The sequence below is a fragment of the Microtus pennsylvanicus genome, chromosome 12 (genome assembly GCF_037038515.1).
Source record: "Microtus pennsylvanicus isolate mMicPen1 chromosome 12, mMicPen1.hap1, whole genome shotgun sequence".
Taxonomy (NCBI): Eukaryota; Metazoa; Chordata; class Mammalia; order Rodentia; family Cricetidae; genus Microtus; species Microtus pennsylvanicus.
The window spans coordinates 24,454,335-24,475,557 of NC_134590.1; positions in this window are offsets into that span (position 1 = coordinate 24,454,335).

A 21,223-nucleotide genomic window follows, 5' to 3' on the forward strand; every position below is an offset into this window, starting at 1 on the left:
AACCACTCTGGAAATCAGTGTTTCGGTTTCTCAGGAAATTCGGGATCAACCTACCCCTGGACCCAGCAATACCACTCTTGGGAATATACCCAAGAGAGGCCCTATCATACAACAAAAGTATATGCTCAACTATGTTCATGGCAGCATTGTTTGTAATAGCCAGAACCTGGAAACAACTACCTTTTGAATCAAAGACTGCCTGCACACTTAGAGGAATGAGCAGGCAGGGCTAAAAAGACAGTTTAATGGTCAGTACACACTACTGTTCTAGGGTGCTGGAATTCAATTCCTTGGACCCACTTCTGTTCGTTCACATCCACCTATGTCTTCAGCTACATTTAAACCTTCTTCTGGCCTCAGCAGCCAGTGAATGCATGTGGACAAACCTACACACAGATTCAATTATATGCACTAATTAAAATACAAATGAAACTTAAAACAAAAATATTTAGAGGCTCCACAGCTAATGTTGTTCTAGAGTTCATGAGTTCTTACGAGTTTGGTTCAGCAGTCTCTGTAGATTTTCCATTCATGATCTTGACCTCCTTTGCTCATTTATTTCCTCCTCCTTCACTTTGACTGGATTCCTGGAGCTTGGCCTGTTGATTGGTTGTGGATCTCTGCATCTGGTCCCACCAATCTCTGGATGAAGAGTCTATGATGATAAACGACCGAACAAGGCCCTCTGCATGTGGGAGACAGTTGTGTAGCTTGGTCTGTCTAAGGGGCCTCTGCATGCAGGACTAGGAGATATCCCTAGTGCATGAGCTAGCTTTTTGAAGCTCATTCCTTTTGTTGGGATGTCATGTTCAGTCTTAATGCAGGGCCAGAGGCTTGGCCCTCCCTCAATGTAATGGGCCAGGTTTTGTTGACTCCACATGGGAGCCCTTACTCTTTGGAAGGAGTGAATGAGGGGTGGGGTGAAAGGGAGAACTTTGGTTGGAATGTAAAATAAAACTTTTTAAAAAATTAAATCATGAAAAAAGAAAGAACAGAATTGTTCGGTAAGATTTTTAGAAACCCCACATTTTAGACTAATCCAGTAATTCTGTAATGGTGTCAAAACATACAATTGTAATATGTGCTTGCAATGGCTCAAATTTAAGAGGTACACAAAGCTGCTTTGAGACCCAGGGAAGCATGTGAATATTTCCTAACTAATCTATAATCCTAATAATGACATTTTTAATTGCCTTAGGAATACTCAAACAACCAAGTAATGCTATAGTTGAAAACATGAACCACGAATACTGAGTTATTTATATGATCAAAAATATAATTTATTTTGCTTTCCAAGTGGCTAAATTATATTCTTCTAAGGCTAGGTCAGGTGACAGATGAATTACAGAAGATATTGCTATGGATGAGTCATCCTCAGGAGACTTCCTAGATCTATCCTGTCATCTTCCGGGGCTTCCTAACAGTGGGAACCCGGGGTCTTTCCTGTCATCCTCCAGGGCTTCCTGACAGTGGGTACCTAGCTAGGGTCTACCCTGTCATCCTCGGGGGCTTCCTGACACTGACATAGAATCTGTCCTGTATTTGAGTCAGTTCTTAGCCTTTGTGAGATATCAGATACTGTAGACCCCTAAATTGAGCAATCTTAAAGAATTTAAATTAGTGAATGTAGACACAAAGCTCCAGATTTCTAGGCAGACAAACATCTTAAATGAAAATTCATATATGCTTACTTTACAAAAGAAAGCAATCTGAGAACTTCACCTTCCTCTGAGAGCATAGTCAAATGAATGATTTTCTAATCTTACGTTAGATATATTAAGAAAATTCTGAGCACAGTTGATAACTCAAATTGCCTAATTTTTATACCTAAACTCTTTCTTTTTCAATTCAAGAAATAATATTTATTATAAATATGATATAAGAAGCAAACTAAAATCATGTTGATACTTCATCTCAGCTTACTGAGTCATCTTTTGTTTTTCTGGAGAATAAGATTGATAGTTTTCTATTTTGAAAATGGTATTTTATAAGGAAATATAAATTACTTTTATACAATGTGATATAGGATTCCCCCTCTGTATGCTGTGGATATTTTTATTGCCATTGCTTAATAAAGAAACTGTTTCGGTCAGTGACATGGCAGAAAAGAGCAAGGTGGGAATTCCAAGCAAATAGAGGAGGAAAGAAGGCAGAGTCAGGGAGATTCCATGTAGCTGCTGAAGGAGAAAGATGCCAAAACTTTACCTGGTAAGCCACAGCCTTGTAGCAATACACAGAATAATAGAAATGGGGTAATTTAAGATGTTAAGAGTTAGTTAATAAGAGGCTTAAGCTATTGGCTAAATAGTATCACAATTAATACAGTTTCCTTGTATTTATTTTGGGTCTGAGAGGCCAGGAAACAAACAAGCAGTCTCCACCAACAATAATGGATACATCAAGCTTAATAACTGTATAGTAAAAATATGCTTTCAAATGGGTCAAATTTTCCAGCCCCCTTTGTGTGTTGAGCTGCAGTCACAGAACCAGCTTGCATTTCTAGGCACTTTTTGTTTTTCAAGTTTTCCACCTTGTCTTGTAATGCTGATTATCTTTTAGATCATGTATCCTTCATTTGATCTGACAGATTAGCAGATGCTTTATGTCTCATGTTTTCTCACCATCTTATTGAGTGAACATTGTTTTTTCTCCATTTTATCATGCTTAATATGAAAGTATTTCTGTGAGAAATTGATTTATAAGCCGTCTCTGGTACACTGATTTTGCGTTGACACTGCATCTGTTTCAAGAGCAAGATGCCTCTGTGTTTTTCTTAGATAGAGCATGTACATGTTTTCGGGATGCAACACTTAAATTCCCAGATTTAAAAGTGGAGCTATGTTGACACATAGTTGGCCTAGAACCAACAGGCTTCTTCATGAATGACAGACAACATGCTGAGCGCACAATGCTCTGGAGTTGGCTCCATTTCTAACATGGCAAAATAAAAGAATCCTTGTGTCTGCACTGTATGAAAATTTGCCTGGTATTCCTATGACTTATTTGAAAAGTGTATCTGTATAAACAAATTGCAATACTGGAGTCCATGACTCTAGTAACATAGTAGAATAAAGTTCATACAACAAGAGCAGATTTTAAAGCTTGACTGGTTCTAATTACATCTCTTTAACTTGCAAAACAATGACCTTGTAGAGTCCCTTGTTTTCTTGGGGCCTCTGTAGTGTTATCTTTAAACTAAGGATTATACTAAATCTGGTTGCACTAGGGAGGATGATTGCCCAAGGTAAAATATGTAAGAAGGAATTAGTAAGTAGCTGTTTTCTTTGTGGTCTCCCTCCACATCTTCTCATTGTAAGAGTAAAAAGCAATTTAAAATAAAACAGTGGAAGCTTCATTCTTGCTTACTTTTGTCAGAGTGGTGAGAGGACTAGATCATTAAGTCAAAACTTGAAAAAGAAAACCCAGAGGGAAGCTACCAATTTCAAAACAGGTGCTGCAAACGACAAGAAAATAGAGCTCCAAGGTCAGGTATATCTGGTTTCCTGGCTTTTAATCTGTTTCCCAATAATGGCTTCCTTTATGATTCCTGAAAACTAATAAAGTTTAAGACATCATTTTTACCACATTTGTCTGACTTTTTAGCTCTTTTAGATGTCTTTTGTATCGATTCCCATCTAAGCTTCCTTACATGTCCAGAAATGGTGATTAATTAAGTGCTTGAATTGAGTGATAGCCCTGCAAGACTTGGTCCCCCAGCAGGCTCCTCCACCGGCAGTTTTGCACAGGATGGAAAATATTGTTTCTTTAACTGGTAACTTTTATGTGTTGCCATATCTAATGTGAAAACTTGTATTCATTACATGATACAAAGAGAAAAACATCATGATGTGTTGCTTTCTAAAAGATTGAGCCAGGGAATCAAGTGCTAGATCTGGGTAGCATCACTGGCCTTTAGGTGACCTGGCTGTGGGTATCAGAGGCCCAGAAAACTGTATCTTCTGAGTTCCATAGATCTGTGGCTGTTACTTGAAGGCTCAGGGTATTGACTGAACTTGCATGTCTTTTTCTGAAGCAAATTGGAACAATTTCAGAAACAGAACTAACTGAACAAGAACAGCCAAATGCATTCCTGCACTCTATTAAACAATATGTCTGCTAAGGTTTTTTCTTTGTTAGTTGTCTGCTTTTTATTTGTTTGTTTGCTTGTTTGGGTTTGGGTTTTTTATTTTTTTACAATAATACCATTTTATTTTTACTACTGTATAAGGAATGGTTTCACCAAATATATAACCGAGGACCAAGATTTTTTAAATTTTTTCTCCATTTGTAAATTCCTTTTTTCATTTTTTATTATTTTATTTTATGACTTTAAAAAAATACAAACTCAAATTCCCACTCCCTCCCCACTTCCCACTCCCTCCACACACTCTTCCTCCCCATCTCCTCCCATCCTAAGTGAGGGCAAGGCACCCTGTCCTGTGGAAAGTCCAAGGCCCTCTCTACTACATCTAGGTTGAACAAGGTATACATCCAAAGAGAATAGGATCCAAAAAAGTCAGTACATGCAGTAGAGACAAATCCCAGTACCGCAGTCTACAAGATCAGAAATAAGAGAAAATATAGATGTTGTATATAAAACCCTTCCACTACCAGAGAAAAGATCACTCATGGTTTTATTTTTTTTTCTGTCAAATAACTGTTGTCATCCCCAAATGTTACAAACAATATAAGGAGTGGTCTTACTATTTAATGTCTTCTGTCCATAGATTATGTGTAATCAGTGAAAATCTTTGATTGCATCTATTAACACAGTCAAAATAACAATGGTATTTCATTTTCTCCCTGAAATCTTTGGTTTTGTTATAAAAAAAAATAAGGTTAATCTTGCCATTCTAGACCAAAAGAACATCTCATTGTTTCAGACAAGATTGATCAGTCCTAATTGGAAAGTCCAGGTCGTTTATCTATAATAATACCTGTGAGAGGTGGATATTGAATGTTTATTATTCTGGGATTGTCTAATCCTACACTATCAATTCTTTTACTGGAGATGGGAATTTCAGAACTGCACAAGCCAAATATTGTAATTCTGCTAAAACTAATATTCTGTGCTTTTAAGATTTAAGTACTCATGTTACACTCAGAGTATTAAAGAATAAGCAATTCAGGTTATTAACATTTCACATAAATTAATTCAAGTTGAAACAAGTCATAAGGAGACTTATGCTGCACATGCGCTTAAGAAAATACTCTCAGGACAATACAAGTAACACAGCTTTTCCGATGTGACAGTGCAAACTCTGGGGAATATCTGAAATGAAGTTTCAGAGAATCTCATTCTATGGGATCTCCAAATTGATGAGATCAATAAAAGATATATATGTATTAGATCAAACCAGTAAATTCATCAAAAACAGTAATATTATGACTATTGAGAAAGTAATTTTATAGAAAATACAATGTGTATTTACGTATGTATGTTTTCAGGGCTGACAATTTGGCAATGGATAACCAATCTTTCTTCTCTAGAGAAGACCATATCTCTTACTCCCACCTTTCATCAGTTGCCTATAATTAATATCTATGATTGACGTCTTGTGGAGTTTTCCTTGACCAGTTTGGCATGTCCACTGGTGTCGCCCTTGTTCAGCTCACATTTAGGCGGTCATGTTGGTGAGATTTTACAAATGCAGCTTCTGATGTCACTCAGAGACACTATCTCCCAGCATCCCTGATCCTTTGGTTTGTACAATCTTTCCACCTCCTCTTCTGCAAAGTTCACTGAGCCTTAAATGTCAGCGTGTTTTGTAGATGTATCCATTGGGACTGGGCTCCACAGCTCTGCATTTTGATTAGTTGTAGTTTTCTTTAGTGGTCTCTGCCTTTAGCAAAGAGAAGTTTCCTTGATGAGAGGTGAAGAACACACTCATCTGTAGGTGTAAGATGTTTTTTTAGGGATTGTGCAAATTTCATAATTCAGTGGTTGTAGATTCTCCTCCAATAACCATGGCTTCACTCATGTACATACAAGTAACATAATATGAACTGAACAGATTATGTTCAAGAATGTGGCTATATATGCATTTTCATATATGAATGAAATAACAATTAGTGTGAAAAGAGGTCATGGATTTATTTGAAAGAGCATGAGGGGAGTGTATGGGAGAGTTTGGAGGAAGGAAATGGAAGGGGGAAATGCTGTAATTATTAATAACCTCCCCAAATGATGTGGCTCTCAATTCTAAGTATGGAATGACAAATTAAATGACCTTAATCTTATAAAACAGCATTTCTGATCAGCTAAGCTGAGAAACCTAACATGTCTTTGTCCCAGAACCCTGAGTAGAGGCAATAATGAAATAAAGGAAAGACAGATGGTAAAGAAACAGCAAGCAAGCAGAAAAGCTGGAGGCAGGTAGGCTGTGCACAGTTCTATGGAGCTGTACCTACTTATTTCTTACACAACAACCAGGAACCTCAGCTCATTTGTTACATACAGTACAAAAGAAAGAGGTTGAGAAAGTCTCTGTAATTGAGAATCTTTGACTATAAACATTGCAGAGGAGGAAGCTACAGTTGCAGTTATTGCATGCCCTGGTCAAAATTTTATGTGTGACTCATACTGTTGCATGCACTGTCAACATTTGCATCTGAACAGAGAAATGCTCTGCCATCATTCTGAAGAAGGCTTGGGTCTAGTGCCTTGGACATGAACATGGCCATGCCTATGTCAAACAATATACATTCACCCAATACTTCTTTATCCCTTACTCTGTTCCCTACAGCACACTCGAGTTTAAAAGTAGACTAATAAACCAAACCAGAACAAAATTAAGATATAGCTTTTGGATATATGAGTTGGGACTCTAAAATTGAGTAAGCTTTCATAATTACCTTGGCAATAGAACTCAATTAAATGTTGTCCAAGAAATTTAAGGAAGTGCCTTTAAATGCATATTTTAAGAAGTATAAAAAGGTTCATATCTTGAAATATGAAAAAAGAAATACAGCATACATGTTTGGAAATGGAGTGGGGAACAAGTAAACAGAACAAGAAGTCATGTAATGCTTAGGTTTTCTCACTGTTTCCCAAATAAGAAAAATTAAAATGCAAGCATTGGGCCTATGTTTCTAGTACCTATCATCTATCTGTCTCCTCTTTCTACAGCAAATTACTCAAGTTTTAGTTAATGTTCTTCTTGAAAACAGTAAGACCAAGTGAAAACAATATTAATGCTGGAAGTTAAAGGATTAAGAAGAAATGGAAGAATGAGAATGAGGAGAAAGAGTGGATGGATATGGGGCAGAGAAACCAAACTAACAGAGGATGAGGAAGGCTAAAGACAATCTAGCAGTTTACCTACTAATTAAAATGTTAAAAAGAAGAAAAGAAAAGAAAGAAAAGGAAAATTGAATAACAGTACCTTGCATAGATAGACAATGTTGCTCTTAGGAAATATGGATCATTTCAAAAATTTCAGTGTGAGTGATTGATCAGCGAAGCACCTGAGACCTCCAAAAGAACTACTGCATTTGCTCCTGCTAGTCCACCTTAACTCTAGCATAAGACCCTATTGCTGTAGATACCACATACTTTATAGAACACACAAAGTTTAAACTTAAACTTTTCAGGGAGCTGGAGAGATGGCTCAGAGATGAAGAACACTGGCAGTTCTGAAATTAATTTCTAGCAACCACAAGGTGGCTTACAACCATGCAAATGAGATCTGGTGCCCTCTTCTGGTATGCAGGCTTCAATCAGACAAAAACACTGTATACATAACAAATGAATAAATCTTTTAAAAAATACATGTCAGGAAACTGTTGCCATGATAGTTAGCTTAAAAGGCAATCAGTGATCTTAGTTAGTTCTATACTCTGTGTGCTAAAGCAACCTGCCAAGCAAGATGTACCCGCAGGAGCAATAATAGCATTATGGCAACAGGGATAACAACTTCTTTCTGATTCAGTTTGATCCCTGTTCCATAGGACAGAATTTATGTCTCAGTTTCAACATGAAATAAACTTTTAAAAGTTATGTTGATGAGTTGTTAGCTAGGTTTATGTTACAATGTCTGCTTTATGTTAATTTCCCCCCTGCTAGTAGTCACACTGTTATGCTCTAATAGTCCTTGTTTGTTTTAAAGATTTGTGTGGATTTTTATGTGTCTGAGTGTTCTGTCTGCCTGTATGTCCTGTGTAAGCAGTGCCCACTGTGGCCATAAAAGAGCATCAGGCACCCAAAAGTGGAGTTGCAGTTAGTTCTGAGCTGCCGTGTGGGTTCTGAGGACCTAACCTGGAATTTATACAAGGGCAGAAAGCATTCACCACTGAGCCAATGCTCTCTTCTTAGCTCCTCGTGCTTTTTAAAAGACCTCACGTATGGAAGGAAATATATGATAGCAATATTTCTCATACTTCTTTTGCTTATCATGAGGATCTCCATAAACATTTCCTGAAAACAACATGGATTCATCTTTAATTGCTAAAAACATTGTCTTTATCCATTCAGCCACTGAAAGCCACCTGGATTGAATCCCTGGCTTGATTGCAACCGTCCCTAGTATAAGCTTTCTCAGGCTTCCTTTTGGTGTAAAAACGGTTGCTTTTTAATTCTTCTCTTTTTGGAAGTTACTTCTTTCATCACATAAAACAAATGCTGCATGTCTTAGTCTTTCCAATCACTGTTTTTCTCTGCCACTTTCACGGCTACACATATGAGGGCTTTTTCAACCTTTCCTTTTGGTGTAGTTATTTGAGTCCCACTTTAGTGCCGTTGTCAAATCAGTTGTTTGAATTTTGTGTCTCTGGAAACATTATCTATAAGAGTCTGTCAGCTCTATGCATTTTATTTATATTTCCTATGTAGGCATTACACTTATCTATTATATACTTAATATACCTTTTCTAGTCTTCGTAGATTGTGTCCTGTTAAGTTATACTTAAAGAATAAGTAGTCCCCCATAAAGCAATGTTTTGAAGAAATTTTTAGACATGTCTTTCTTGAAAATATGTGGCTTCTTTAAGTTATTTAATATCTTTTCTATTGCATACAGATTTTTCTCCCTTTTCCTTTTTTCCCCTCATTTCTGAACAAGAAATCTACCCAGACTCAAACTTTGCTTTTTGCGTCTGAGTGGCTACATTACTTTCATACTGGACTTTTAAGATAATGGATTTTTTCCTTTCAGCTTCAGCTCTGGAAGAGCTCAATTTTTTTTTTCTGCAGGTGTCCATCGCTGGCAGCTTCGGTGGTTGGTGGAGAGTATTTCAGCCCCAACAATCAGGTTCTCTAAATACACCTGAGAAGTGGATGCGCTCCGCACTGCTCAACTTAAACACTGCCTTATTTCTCTAACATCCTAATGCTCATCCCCCATCTCAGCTAGACAACTCTCCCGCTGCCACATACAGCTACTTTCCCAGGCTGATGGCATACCCTGAAACACAACCCCTACTGACCTCACTCTTGTCTTCCTTTGCTGCCACACACAGATGAAGAGAGAAGAATTCTAAGGTGCTGTTGGAGAGTGACAATGACAGCTTGGTTGGCGCTATCAGTGTTTCTCCAACCCTAGCGTGATCATAAATTGAAAGGTTTACATTGTCTAAGAATTTATTTTTTCTGAAAATTCAAGGGCACATAATATAGGAACAATTCACAAGAATTTGAAACCTTACCTGTGACAACTTACTAATATTTTCAAGAAATCACAGAGTACCGATGCAACAGAAAAAAAATCCTTAGGACTCCATCCTAGCTACTCCCCCCAGCACCAAGCATGTTATAGCCCAAGCTAACAGGGAAGTTTCCTCTTTAGCTATGTAATCACCTCACTTCCACAGTGAGGAAAATATTTGGATTTTGATAGTCTCTGCTTGGTATACTAACCATAAATCCTTGCCCCATTAGTCCACAGATTCTAGGCATGGCTGCCCTAAGCAATTCTAGATAATTAGATGCATTCATTAAGGATATTCTAGGTGGTACTCCTGCTAGCAAAAAACCACTTGACTACTTTGGTTAACTATGTCCTTCAGTTCATTGAAATATGGAAGTCAGATTTAATCTTATTTTTATCTTATTTTTCTTATTCCACCCTTCCAGAGAGCCTGTCTGTTGGTGGAGGCGGCTCATTTGTTCTCAGTCACCCAGACTTGAAATAACCACAGAGAAACTGTATTAATTAAAAAACTGCTTGGCCTATTAGCTCTAGCTTCTTATTGCCTAGCTCTTACATCTTAAATTAACCCATTTCTATTAATCTGTGTATACCACATGGCTGTGGCTTACGGGTGAAGTTGGTTCATCATCTGTCTCTGGCAAGGCTACCTGATTTCTCCCTGAGTCCGCCTTCTTTCTCTCTAGACCTTTTCCAGTCTGGCTATATTCTGTTAAGCCATTGGCCAAAAGCAGCTAATTAAGCCAATGGTATACAGAGGGGAATCCCACATCACCTGTCATCCATTGCTTACTCGACAAAGTAAGGAAAGACATCATAGATGTATGATTAAATTATTTTCTACCAAATTATAAGGATTTCATGGGGATAGAAAATTTTTATTTTATGTATTACCAGTAGAGTGTGTTTTTAAAAATTGTGTTTCTAGGTACAGACCCCTGAGTCATTAAGAGTACTTCCTGCCCTTGATAGGACAACTTGGTTCCCAGTATCCATATTAAACAGTTCACAATTGCCTTTAGCACATCCTCCTAGGCATCTGATGCTTCTACCAGCATCCACACAAGTGTGCCTATCACCCCCATAAACACACACACACACACACACACACACGCACACATAAATGAAAGCAAAATAAATCTTTAAAAACATTTTTTCTGGAGAGCTCATTGTTATGGTTTTGAGTATAATTTCCCCACTGGGCTCATATGAGCAAATACTTGATCCCTGGCTGATAGAGATTTTTTATATGACTTTTATGAGTCAGGTGTTGACTGGAGGAAGTCGGTACTAAAAAAAGACCCTGAAATATACAGCCCATCCCTGCTTCTAGACTGAACAGTTTGCTTTCCAGGTTCACGGAGATATAAGAAGTCCATGCCATATATTCCAAGTGCCGTGAATTCCAGAATGCCTTTCCCACTACAACAGACTGTATCCTATCAAAACACAAGCTGAAATAAACCTTTCTTTTGTTGCTGCTGTCAAATACTTTGTCACAGCCATGAGAAAGGTAAAGTATACAGCTTAACACCCACCTGAATATTTACCACCTACGGTAAAATCATACTTTATCACATCTTTTTCTGATGGTCCTAAATAACCTCAGCTTTTGTATTCCTAAAACGTATTATGATACTCTCTCTGGGAGCTTCAGAGTACAAACACAACACTTTATTCCTCATGCCTTCCCGTGTCTTTTTCTCTTTCCCTAATGAGTATTAAGCCCTTAATAAAAGTTGGCCTTCTTGAAATTGGAGGCTTACCTCCAAAAAAGCAAGAACTTTATTCCCATTGGGTAACTAGGAGAAATAAAGGGATATCTTAAAGAACAAAACACAACAGGCACACACTCTTAATAAGCCTGAAATATTTTCAAAGTTACCTTGTTAGTAACTGAAAGAAAAGTGAATTAAGCTGATAACGTTAATTGAAAATGAAATCACACTGAACCTAATTACACCATGGCACAACACAGACGCGACACAATGAAAACATCCGTTTTGCTGTTGCAGATGCTGTAAACATTGCCAGCATTCTGGTAATGCCTCATTTCCTTTGCGATCTCTCCAGATGCAACAGGAGTTATTGATGTATCTAGCAAGGTCAAGCTATGAACTTTCAAGGTCATTTTGTGAACAGGAACATGGTTTCTTCTGACTCCTCCTAGTCATCTCTGCTAATGGATTGCTCCTGCTGAATTCATTCCTGTTTCCACCGCACTTTTTAGGCAGTAGTCGTTTTCCAATTCTCATTATAATTTAAGCTCATATAACACTACTTGGATTCTCATAAAGATCTAATGGTGTCATCTAAATAATTCACATGTTAACTTTGTGAAGAAAGAAAGAATGGCTGTATGAAGCCTTTTATTCACAAGAATACAAAGTTATGGATATATTTTGTTCATTTTGTAAAATGAAAGAGTTCCTTACCGCGGTTGTTACTCCTGTATATAAAATCTCGTCTCACTTCTTTGGTTAGAGTTACCCCAAGATATTTTATGCTGTTTGTGGCTATCCTGAAAGGTGATGCTTCTCTGATTTCCCTCTCTGCTTCCATATCTTTTGTGTATAGGAGGGCGACTGATTTTTTGGAGTTGATCTTGTATCCTGCCACATTACTAAAGGTGTTTATCAGATGTAGGAGTTCTTTGGTGGAGTTTTTGGGGTCGCTTATGTACACTATCATATCATCTGCAAATAACGAAAGTTTAGAGACGGAGACCCACACTGGAGCATCGGACTGAGCTCCCAAGGTCCCAATGAAGAGCTGAAGAAGGGAGAAGATGAGCAAGGAAGTCAGGACCAAGTGGGGTGCACCCACCCACTGAGACAGTGGGGCTGATCTATTGGGAGCTCACCAAGGCCAGCTGGACTGTGACTGAAAAAGCATGGGATAAAACCGGACTCTTTGAACATGGCGAACAATGAGGGCTGATGAGAAGCCAAAGACAATGGCACTGGGTTTTGATACTACTTCATGTTCTGGCTTTGTGGGAGCCTAGCCAGTTTGGATGTTCACCTTCCTAGACCTGGATGGAGGGGGGAGGACCTTGGACTTTCCACAGGGCAGGGAACCCTGACTGCTCTTTGGACTGGAGAGGGAGGGGGAGAGGAGTGGGGGGAGGAAGAGAAGAGTGGGAGGAGGGGGAGGGAAATGGGAGGCTGGGAGGAGGCGGGAATTTCTTTTTTTTTCTTTCAATTAAAAAAAATCTCATCTCACATAAAATACTTTCATTTTTAACTATTCTTACCAATGAGAACAAGAAGAAAAATAAGAATACACACTATTTTTGCAAAGTATAGGCTTCTTATAATGACAGCATTGGAAAGCTTAAATAGAATCAAACATTTTTGGAGGCCTCTGATAAAGGTGGATGAACATTCTCATCTTACACTCTACAGAATCATAGTTTGTGGCATCAAGGTGCATCATGCATCAGTTTAGGAAGAAAGAAGGGATGGAGAATGAAAGCATTTCAGTCACTCTGTTTGAAGTCTTCTTAATCCCGTGGATACCAAGTACACAAAAATAGATCATAGGTTATAGCTATAGTTAATTAGGAGACAGCGATTGTGTTAACTTAAAGAGCTTGGGAGAATTTGTCTATACACACAACCCTTCAATATGTATCTTGGAACACTAAATTCTAGGTAGGAAGAGGTACAGAATAGATGTCTTCAAATGCATGCAATATACATAGTTGACAGAGCTGTGCTTCAAAAAGACCCTTACACCGAGCTTACTTCTTGTAATATCTTCAAACAATGGTCCTTATATTTGTAATATTTTACTTAACCCTATAAATTATATATCTGGTATTGAGTATAGAAAAACTCTATTCTAACCGGGTGCCAGAAATAATCAGAACTACATCAGGACAGGGACTGTTGTTGAGAAATAATCAAGAAGAAACTTGTTTGCTAAAAGAGATTATACCATATTACAAGGGCCCGGATTTTAATAATTGAGTTTAGAATTTATTCTGGAAACACACTGGAATGTGCACATTTGGAGAATTTGGAAGATAAATTTTGTAATTAGAAATGAATGATAGATGGAATGAATAAAATGCATTCAAAAATATGACTGTGAATTTGAATATTATTTAATAATTTAATGGTATGATCACAGATCAAAACTGAATTTGAGACATATATTAGAGTGGGCTCCTTGTCTTCTTCCTCAGCTTGATACTCTGTTTATCCCTAATTTATTCATCCAAAATCGACAGAAAGAAAGAACTTAGTTCGTAATCTCAAGTCTTTTGTCTAACATTATGCCAAACATATTCTCTAATAATTTAAATTAGCCATAGTGAAATTTTTCATAAGGCATTCTTCTGGCTATTTTAACAAATCCATTTTATTAGTAAAATTGCTTAGACAAATTTGACACATGTATTTAATCTTTTTATCCACCTTTCTAACCTCCATTATATTCCTCCCACCTATGCCAACCACCTTTCTTCCCTACAAATCTCTTTCCCATATTCATGACATTTTGTTTTGTTTCTGACCCACTGAATATGTAACAATTTAACAGTTTCAGAGAAAATTGTTAAGAAAATCATGTGTTTATCCCTCTCAAGAGTGCTTCCATTGTGCTGTCATCTTGCTTCAAATTTACTGTTGAAATAGCATCCCGGCTTGTTTTCAATGACATTTTAATTCTAAAAATATTATAATAATAAATAATTCAAATACTCACTGAAAATGCTTACTGATTTTTTAACGTTATGTTAATCAGGAATAACCACTTGACAGTGTAATACCCTGAATAAATATTAAAGGTTCTAAATCAATAACCAGGTTGAAAATAAATCTTCATCTAATAGTGACTTTAAAGCATTGATTTTATTCAGAGAATTGACTCTGCTTACTGAAGTACATTCTTGCTTCATCCCATTTCAGCCACGTCCAGAAAATTGTACAGATTGAGAACGGCACTCTCACCCTCCAAGAGAATGGGTTTGGCCCCAAACATAAACTCTGGCTCACCTTGCCTCATCAGAAAGATTGGAGCTCAAAGGTTTTGCTCAAATAGCACCTTCCTGTCTATTTAAAATAAAGCATCTGGATACTGAGTTTCAGGTTAACACAAAAACCATCTGTTAAAAAACTGTCAACATGCAAATGTGAAAATTCTCATTTTACTTGCAAAAGTGAGCAGAAATTAGCTGAATCCTGTAATTACAGCTTGGTTTGGTTCATTAACATTACTTTGAAAATTCAGTGCGGAAGGATTCCACTGCCCATTTAATATACTCTCTCGCCACATGTAAACCTCCTTATCTTTCTCCCACTTTCTTCTCCTTGCTCAGTTCCAGCCATACTGAACTCAAGATCTGTTTCATGTACAACCAAATGGTCAGACCATGGTCACGTCAGCTGTGCAGTATATACTCTGATGGTCTATTAAAACTACAAAGGAACAAAAGTGCCTGTCTAATGATAGAGAACAACACGTTACCCATGTGTGTGCTGGTGCTGGGGTAACATGTCCAGTGGGCTTGAGGTAAAGAAAAGTATGGCAGAAACAACCATGGTCAGACAGTACATCCTTAATAACGCTCATCAATGGCTGTTATTAGTTTATATATGTACTAGAGTATATGTCTTACTGTTTATATAAGAAAGTAAATATATATACTGTATATATAGTTAGTATTTATACCACATAAAAATATATACAGAGTTAGTATATATAGAAAGTCATATACTTTTGTAAATATGTATCACTATATATATATACTAAGTAAGAAAAACATATATGTATATATATGTATACACACAATGTCCCATGCTTTCAGAATCCTCATTCATCTCTTTTTTTACTATGTCTCTGTTTTATGTCTTTATCTACATGCCTTATTTAATATGATGTTGTTTTTCGTCATAATACAGAAGGTTCTCAGTGTATAGAAATGTATATTGTGCACAGTCACAGATAGTGCGGCTGTGTGTTTAAGTGTGAAGTAGTAAAGTAGATTATGTTTCCGAGGTTTGTGTAAGTACACTCTATGATGTTTACACAACAAAACAGCTGATGGCATTCCCAGAGAATGCCTGTTTTAAATAATGACTGACTATAGGCAAAAATATTGTGATCCTTGAGCCATCCCTCTGCTGTTCCTATGTCTGGCACACCCTACAATACTCAGGAAAAAAAACTAGAAAATCATATCAAACAACACATTCAGGCAAAATGTATCCAATAAATCAGTTAATCATTTATAAATGAAAAATGTAATTTCTTCCAAAGTTATTTGTTGCATAAATGTCTTAATTCATGAATTAATTATTCTGTGAATATGAAAATTTAGTTTCAAATATCAGGCATTTTTCCTGTTTTATTTTTTTTAACTTTTGAAAACTTTAGGTTGTATCTGTCAATGTGTGAGTTTGTGTCATAAATAAACGTTTTTTCTCATTACCTTTTTGAATAGACAATATTTGTTGGGGAAGACTGCTTGTTCATTTCTAAGCCACTCAGACTCCTGAAATAATCACAAAGAAATCTGTATTAATTGCAATACTGTTTGACCAATAGCTTAAGCATATTTCTGGCTAACTCTTATGTCTTAAATTAACCCATTTCTATTAATTTGTATATCGTCAACTACTGTGGCTTACTGACAAGGTGCATCTGTCTCCTGTGAATGACTAATGGCTTCTCACTGACTCCACCCTCCACCTTCTCTCTCTCTCTCTCTCTCTCTCTCTCTCTCTCTCTCTCTCTCTCTCTCAAAGAAAGAGAGAGGGATATATGTAATATTATATATCTGTACCTCTTCTAGTCTGGCTATATTCTGTTAAGCCACTGGCCAAAAGCAACTTCTTTATTAACCAATAAAAACAACCCATATATAGAAGGACTCCCACACCATATTTGTTTGTTTCTGTGGTTATTTTTGTAAAGACTATTGACCCTTGTAAACATGTCATTTACACCTATTTAAAAGTAAATTGTAGACCGCAGAAACCTGAACACATCTACCTGACTTCTTTTATTTTGCCAAATAATGGGCTTTGCAACCTGTTTTGTACACACTTACAAGCAGTTAAATGTGAAATTGTTGTGATGTTCTGTGTGAAACCTCCAGGAGTCTTATCTACAAAGGGATTTGACTCAAATGGAATAGCATTGCAAGGCTGATGAAAAGACGAACATGGCAGTGTATATGTCACTGAGTTTACTGTGATGCTTACAATCTACAATGGGCTGAAGTAGGCTGGCAAGTCTGGGACATTAAGTGGAAAGGTATCAGAAGACAGAAACATTTATGAGTCCAAGGTTAATTAGATATCAAAACACTATCATTGGAAGGATTTAATTTGCTAGTATATTAACAAAGCCTGATAGACTCTTATTGTTATTAATGACTTTTTTGCTCCAATTTTCTTCTTCTGAAGCCCTGGTGTGGTCTCACACTAAATGTGAAGATAGAAATCAAAAAATAAAACCTAGTGCTACAGTGCAATGAAATAAAAATGCCTCCTAGAACAATAACTAAAAAAACTGATGAGTTCTGTCTTGGAGAGATTTCAGCAGAAAATAACCTATAACTCTTGTCCTGTTTCACCAAATCATACTGATTGTGGTGGTTTGAAAGAAAATGGCCCGCAAAGGGAGCAGCACTAAAGGAGGTCTGGTTTTGTTGATGGAGGAATGGCCTGGTTGGAGAAAGTGTGTCAGTGTAGAGGTAGACTTTTAGGTCCCATTTACGTTCAAGCCACACCCAGTGGGACAGGCCACTTTCTGCTGCCTGTATGGACTCTTAGCTCCAGCACCATGTCTGACTACACATGGCCATGTCTCACGATGATGATAATGGAAAAATCTCTAAAAACATATGGTCATGGTATCTCTTCATAGTAATAGAAGCCCAAAGTAAGACAGAAATTGGTAGCAGGGACTGGGGTATTGTTGTCACAGGCCCGACCATGTTTCTGCTTGAAGGAATATGGACCTTTGTAGATTTAAAAAGCAGTTGAAAACTTCAAGTGCTGCTTAATGGGCCAAACTAGTAGGACCATGGAAGACAGCGGTGCTAAGCGTGATTTGAACTCTGAGTGTCTAAATCAAGAGGTTTCAGAGGAGAAGAATGTTAGTATGTGGCCAGAGACCTATCTGCTGATATTTTGCTTTCTTGCCCTTGCTGAAAAGTCTGCCTGAGGCTAAAGTGAAGTGTTTCGGATTAATTCTGATGGCAGAGGGAATCTCAAAACAGCCTAGTATAGACCCTGTCATGTGGTTATTAGTGTTGACTCTGAAGAAAGATTGTACTGAAAAGGAGCAAGTTAACCAGTAAAAGTACAAACTTATACAGCGGAGAAAAGGGGCACTAGGATGTGGAAAAGATTTAAGTCCTGTATTCAAGGAGATTAAACAGATTAAGATATGGATTAAAGGGAGTGGTGTCCACTGGGCAAGATCCCACCCAGACAAGTTTCCAATTTGTGAGGAGTTAAGAAAAGCTTAGAGCCCTATGTGGAGGTGCATGCCTTTAATCCCAGTACTACTCAGAAGGTAGAGGCAGTTAGATCTCTGCCAGTTAGAGCCAGTCTGGTCTACAGAGCAAGGTCCTGAACAGCCAAGCTTAGTCAGTGAAGGTAATCATTAAAATCAGAAAGTTGGTGTAATTTAAAGTTCTCAGAATTCATGACCAGCCTGGTTGACAGTGCAAGTTTCAGGACAGCCAACCTTGGCTGTGAAAGAAACTATTGAAAACAGGAAGCTGGTGAAGCTGTAATTGAACGAGGACACCATGCTCCAGTTCCAGTAAGCAGCAGAACTTGGCAGCGTTGAACACATTGGTTCTGGCAAGGATAGAAGAAATGCATTATGAAACCTTACTCCAAGACTAAAGAAAGCCACTGAGACTAGGCATGTGTCGGGATGTCTCTAAATGAAGGCCTAGAGAGGCCAATGTAGCAAGCTGTGAAGTTCAAGCCTGGATTGCTATGGAGACCCCCAAATGATGGAAATGCCAGAGCCATGGGATACCTGCTGAGGAAAGCTGCTAACAGGGAGTGGAAACAACCCAAAGAAAAGAAGTGTGGTGCAGTCAGCAAAGATGAGAGGAGTTGACGATCTACAGAGCATTTTGACATCAGACATGGAGATGTAGAGTTTCAAGTTTGCCGGTTTGTTTTCAGTCTTGGTTTGGTGAAATATTTCCTCACTGTGCTCTTTCCTTTGTTTTGGAACAATAATGTATGTCCAGTGCCATTACATGTTAGAAGTATATGATCTTTTTTTTATTTTGATTTTATAGGAGATTACAGTTAAGAGATTGAATGAATCTTAGAAAAAACATTGAACTTTAGACTTTTTTTAATTTATTTATTTATTAAAGATTTCTGTCTCTTCCCCGCCACCGCCTCCCATTTCCCTCCTCCTCCCCAATTAAGTCCCCCCCTCCTCAGCCCAAAAAGCAATCAGGGTTCCCTGTCCTGTGGGAAGTCCAAGGAACCCCCACCTCCATCCAGGTCTAGTAAGTTGAGCATCCAAACTGCCTAGGCTCCCACAAAGCCAGTGCGTGCAGTAGGATCAGAAACCCATTGCCACCAAATCAGGAGCAGAAGGAGACAGAGCACAAGCAAGGAACTCAGGACAACAAGGGGTGCACCCACACACTGAGACAATGGGGATGTTCTACTGGGATCTCACCAAGGCCAGCTGGCCTGGGTCTGGAAAAGCCTGGGATAAAACCGGACTCTCTGAACATAGTGAACGTTAGACTTTTAAATAAGACTTTGAAACTGTTTCAGTCTATGGGGACTTTTGAAATTGGACTGAGAGCATTTTTGCATGCCAGAGAGAGGAATGTGGTAGTTTGAAAGAAACTAGACCCCAGAGGGAATGGTATTAGTAGGAGATGTGGCCTTGTTGGAGGAAGTGTGACACTGTGGAGGCAGACTTGAAGGTCTCGTATATTCTCGAGCCATTCTCAATGTTTCAGACAAATTCCTTTTGCCTGCATGTCAATAAGTATGATTCTCTGCTACTTCTCTGGAGCCATGTCTGCCTGTACACTGCCATGTCTCACCATGGTGATAATGGACTAAACCTCTGAAAAGGCAAGGCATCCCAATGAGATGGCTTTTTTCTTTATAAAGGTTGCTGTTGTCATGTGTCTCTTCACAGTGATAGAAACCCACACTAAGACACTGATTTTCCCTGTTGGCATGATTCACATCTCTTAGCTGGTAATCACGTATTACTTCATGTCTATCAAACCTATTTCACTGTTTTCTCCTGTTGTTCTTAATAGCCTATGAATCACTTCAATATCAATATGTATCGTATATCTGATTTTCCTACTTCAAGCTTTCTTCATCAGCAATTCATATCCTCATCAGACATCCCCAGTAGAGTAGCCCTTGTTGCCACCAACGCTGTAACGTTATTTATTAATCCCTGTCTCAAGTGCTCAGCCTTTTAGTTCTGCCAATTTGCTATATTTACCCTACCAAATAATAATATTTATAATGGTAACAATAATAATAGTAAAATATTTCTTACTCTTAAAATTTTTGTGTTTAATTCTTTTGATCATCAAATAATAATTTTAAATAACAGGATTTAAAGGGGTAATAAAGAACAAACTTACTGTAAGTTACATCTTATGGAAAATAATTTTTTAATTTGAGGGGAGAAATCAACAAACTACACAAAACACTATTGAATATATCACAAACTCATGTTTCTTAATTATTGAATTGCTAATTTTGAAACCATTTGAATATCAGCAAGAAAATGTGACCATGGGCCAAGGGTGGTCGGGAGTACAAACCTATAATCCTAGCACCTAGGAGGCAAACGGACCTCTGTGAACTTGAGGTATACCAGGGCCACATGGTAATATCCTGTTTTAATAAGAGAAGAAGAAAAAAGAAAAGTAACAACAAAAAAGCTGATCATGACCTCTCTTTAAAAATACTTATAAAATAATTTTAATATCTAAGTAAAGAATAAAAAAGAATGAATTACTTATGTAAAATCTACTTCATAATAAGATGTGAAAGGTGACTTTTTTCTCAAAATTATTTTATGCACAATCTGCTCTGATTTATAAAGAAACCTAATTGTTTTCAATTTCAGTTATTTACAGATAATTTTAAATGATCACCCAAAATATAATGGGCATACGAGAATCATTGAGTCTCTGTCAAAGGAAAACAATCATATTTTATTGTCTATTAGAATGGAAACTACACTCATCACTTGGGATGAAACAGCTATTAATTGTGCTAATAAGAAGAAAGAAGTGATGGATAATGAAACAAGTCATGGGTCTTCTGCAAGATTCGTCAGAAACATAAATCTAGGCCATTACACATACTTCAGGCAGATTAAGGTGCACCAACGAGCATTTAGTGGAATGGGTTCACAGGCTGGGAGTTTTGTGTTCAAATTACCGTACCTTGACACAGATACTAAATCTAATGAAGCTTATTTTATACTTAACTGTCTCACACATAGGATTTCTTGCCATAACAGTAAGGCCGTATCTCCTGTAAAAGACAGGATGAAAGGTATTACTACCACTCAGTAAGAAGAAATAATTC